Source organism: Astatotilapia calliptera, chromosome 3 (assembly GCF_964374335.1).
Source record: "Astatotilapia calliptera chromosome 3, fAstCal68.1, whole genome shotgun sequence".
Classification (NCBI taxonomy): Eukaryota; Metazoa; Chordata; class Actinopteri; order Cichliformes; family Cichlidae; genus Astatotilapia; species Astatotilapia calliptera.
The window spans coordinates 62,499,076-62,503,513 of record NC_137424.1 but is presented as its reverse complement, the minus strand read 5'-3'; the positions used below and the strand labels follow the sequence as shown (position 1 = coordinate 62,503,513).

The 4,438-nt window shown below is 35.2% G+C and overlaps 1 long non-coding RNA gene across 1 annotated transcript; it reads left to right on the top strand.

Annotated features, from left to right (window-relative positions):
- Window positions 1–1,846: 1,846 nt before the first annotated feature.
- LOC113018297 (uncharacterized) lies at window positions 1,847–4,090 on the top strand. Its single transcript, XR_013906853.1, has 3 exons — window positions 1,847–2,459; window positions 2,672–2,797; window positions 2,976–4,090. It is a non-coding gene; the product is annotated as an uncharacterized LOC113018297 (long non-coding RNA).
- Window positions 4,091–4,438: the final 348 nt, after the last annotated feature.

Here is a 4,438-nt window from a genome sequence, read left to right as displayed (position 1 = left end):
ATTACCATTTCTGCTGTTTTCATTTTATGTATTGCGTCATTAATCAGACATAAACATTGACTTTAGTTAACCTCACATTGGGAAAATTCACTTACTAAAGCAACAGAAAGAATGGAAAGAAAAAGTGAATTCGGGATATATTATAGAATGTAAAAACAGAAAAAAAATTGTGTACAAAAAAAGCTGAACTTTCACCTCCAGAATCCCCTATGTGAATCACCACTTTATCTTCGTGGAGGGTTTGTTGAGGGGTTTTTGTCTCCTGGTAGGGTCTCCCATGGGAAATTGGCCATGGGAAAGGGTTTGTTCCCTGTTCCTTCGGGTTGGGGAACAGGTGTTGACTGCTTATGTGCAAAACAAGGGTTCAGAGTACCCGGCCTTATTGGATTCACTGGGCATGGTGCTTGAAGGTGCTCCACTTGGGGATTCTAACGTCCCACAGTGTCCCAGATCTGAACCTGAGTGGTATTCTGTTACTGGACTTTTGTGCAAACCACAGTTTGGCCATAACAAAATTATTTTCGAACCTAACGTTGTCCATAAGTGCATGGCACCAGGATTTTGTAATCGTATCATCAGATCTGCAGCTGTATGTTCTGGACACTCAAGTGAAGAGAGGTGCTGAGCTGTCAACTATTCACCACCTGGTGTTGAGTTGGATCAGGTGGTCATGGAGGATGGTGGACAAACCTGGTGCACCTACATGTACAGTGAGGGAACACCCGGCAGAGGCCTCAGTCCACGAGATCTTTAACTCCCACCTCCTGCAGAGCTTTGACCGCATTATGAAAGAGACTGGGGACATTGAGTTTGGACAATGTTCAGCACCTTCATTGCTGAAGCTGCTGCGCTGTGCTGCTGCTGCAATGTGGTTGGTAAATACAAAATTAACAGAAAAAAAATTAACAGAAATTATTCAGAAAAAATCTTGTGAAAAAATATGTGATCCCCCAAAAAGCCTTCACAGCAGTTTTCTTTTCCTTTTTTCTTTCGTATTTACTTTTCCTTCTGTACTGCCATCTGTTCATTTTATGGACATTTTATTTTTATTATTCTCATGATAAGCTATCAAAGAACATATCTAAAGTTTTCTTAGAAGAAGTTATCTCTGGTTTATTCATTTACCTGCTGTTATTATGTCTAAAGGTCAATCCTGGTAAACACACAGTTAAAATGAAAGGAGCCAGTTTGTTGTTGCTGCAACATAGCTGGTTTATAGCAGTCTGCGATTAATTATTATCGTAGCAAATACTATCAGCATTTTGATGGGACTGAACAACAGACATCATTCGAAGCTCCTACATTTTTTAGACTCTCAGTTATTTGTGTCTTTTTTGTGTTTGTTGTGTGTGTTGTAATTAGCTGACAGCAGTTCTTCAATTTGACCTTGAGGTAAAATTCATGGGTTAAGTATATATCTGTATAAAGTCATTACTCTAGGGTAATAGCAATTAAGAGAGATAGCAAGATTTTATAAATGGACTTTGACCAGGCAACTTACTTCCTATCTTTCTGAGATGAGCTGACATGCTGCCACACTCCAAGGTATGTACGTACCATTTGATAAAATTCACAAATTCACAATCACTTAACACTTAAATTTACAATTTATTTATTTATTTGTTTAAATATTTGTATTACTTTCTCATGGCTGCACACATGGTTTGTTCTTACACATTTCCTGAATTCTCAAATAAATTTATGTTAAATATTCCTTTACAAAAAAGAAAAGCTTATCTGCTGAACTTATCGCTGTGTCTTTATTATTCTTATGTAAGAAGATTTTGCTGATCTATGTTAACTTACATCAATTACATTTTTCTTTTAGTTTTTACAGAAACCAAGGATGAGGACCTATATCTTTTGCTGGATTTTTCTTTGCATCCTGTTATATTCAGGTAATGTATATTTAACAAATAAACTTGTAAACATTTTCATCAAGGGCTAAGGACATTACTAGTACTACAGCATTGGTAGTTTATCATATGCTAAGCCCTACAAAAATCGTAAGCACTTGCTAACGTGATTTCTTTGATGACAATGCTGTATAATATATATGCTGTATAAAAATATGCTAACATTTCTACTCGAGATTATGGGATTGGCCTCAGCTCTGCAAATTGTGTCTATTTCAGGACATCCTCTAGTATGTGCATTATTTCTAAAAGTAATGGTTAAAAAAAACTCACATGGTAATGTTTTAAATCTGTTGGGTTTATATTATCATGCCATCTCCACTCACTACTAATAAAAAAGGTAAGATATGAACATGTCCTAAAAGTAAACTATGTAAAGTTTTATGACCATATTTCAAATTATTTGCGCGGTCACTGAAATCTTGTTTTAAAAAACCTTGCTGCATAATGTGATATTTCCCCCAGGGTCATTGATTAGGACCGTGACTTCCAAAAGTGACACAGAGGATCAAACTGATACAAGCAGCAAGCACACAGAGAATGGTACATATTCTGCTTTGTCCTGGACTTAGCATAAAGATATATGTATATATATATATATATATATATATATATATATATATATATATATATATATATATATATATATATATATTAGTATTGTAGTCTTGATCTGTGTAGTCTTTTAGTGCTATCTTGTATACGCTAAATTAATTGCAAAATAATATATATAATTATTTGTTTGATCATTTCAGCTTTGGCCTGTTCCCCATGTTCTTGCGTTTATTGTATCATTATTGGCACAGCTGGTGGCTTAGCTTTTGGCTTTGTGCTTGTTGGAGGTGCTTTTATCTTCTGGAAATGCAAGAAATCAACAATTAGTAAGTATGAAATATAATGTCCAGTTTTCTGCTGCCATTTACAGACTACCATTAAAAGACTTGGATGTTCAGGATTACTGGCAGATTGACATCAAATACATCATAATTCAAATACTTTTTCTTTCATTTTTAATTTAATATTTGTTCTATTAATCCCTTTCCTTTGTGCCCTCTGTAGTGCAATGCATTTTCTCAGCAAAAAAGAATGATGGTCAACTAAAGACGGCCCTGCTGCAGAGACAAGCTGAGAAGACACATGAAGAACTGGACGTATTATCAGCACTGAACACTCTAATGAAGGAACTGAAGAGGGGATATCGCCAGCAAAAGGAAGAATTCAAACAGTTAGAGGAGACAAATAAAGAGCTGGCAGAAAACAAGGAGAAACTTTGTCTGGTAGAAAATGAAATAGAAAAGAGTGAGAAAGAAAAAGAGACAGACAAAACAGAAAGATACTTGGAGGAAAAACAAAGTCTATTAAGTGTTCAGCGTAAACTGGAGAAGAGAAAGGAAGACCTGGAGAATCTACAACTGAACATGGAGAAACAGCTGCAACAAACAGAGGATATAATGAGCATGATGACAGAAAGGAAGACAAAAGTAGAACGCACTTTAGAGGTGATTAACTCGCAGCTGGAGGAGGTAGAAAGTCAAAGTGATACGGCTCATCTTCACACACAGTAGTGACAATAACCTACTGCTACTTCACTGTTTATTAATTGTCCCTTGAAACTAAACTTAGGTTCATAATTTGGATAGAAAATTTTGTTTTATAGAATACAATTTCTTTTCTTTTAAACTGTTTACACCACGATAGCAGATTTTACCCAAGTAACCAATATGTAATTGAAAAGCAGAGTTTGCATCATTAATTCAAATCATTTAACAAAGAATTTTGTATTAACATTAACTTATATTCAGTGGTTATATACAGTATACTGCTTACACAGTGCCCCATTTTCAGGGGCTCAAAAGTCACTGGACAAAGTAACACAGCTTTAAACATAAGGATTGCTTCTAACAGCTGGAAAACTTTCTGTTGTTAATGGCTGTTTGAAATCTAGAAACCATGGACATCAGCAAGCTGTGTTTTTCTCCTTTGAGAAGTTTTGCAGGGCCTTTGTTGCAGCTGCTTTCAGTTGCTGCTTGTCGGTGTGTCTCTCTGCCTTCAGTTCTCCTCTTCATTAACTGAAAAGTCACCTTCTATTTGTTTTTAAATCAGGTGACTGTAATGACCTACTTTTTTGACTTGAGAAATTGTTGGGTCTTCGTCTTCTTGAGTGTAACTAGTGGCTTATACCTTGTTGTAAATCTCCTGTATTTCGATTTTAACAATGAAACACTTATCTGAATGGTTGGATGGATGACTATGCTTTTGTAAAAAAAATTCATTCATTAAAAAAAAAACAGAAAAATAAACATGGGTAGATTTAGGCACCAAAAAAGTGGTTTAAGTTGAAATATGCCACTGAGAGTAACAATACATGTTCAACATCACGCTCACCTAGGTAATTTATATGTGGTATACAAAAGAAAACCAACAAGGTTAATAAAACTGAAATTCAACAACATAAACATTTATTAGAGGAATTTTTCATGAGATTGTTTGTAGGATAATTTTGATAATTTTGCTGCTATAAG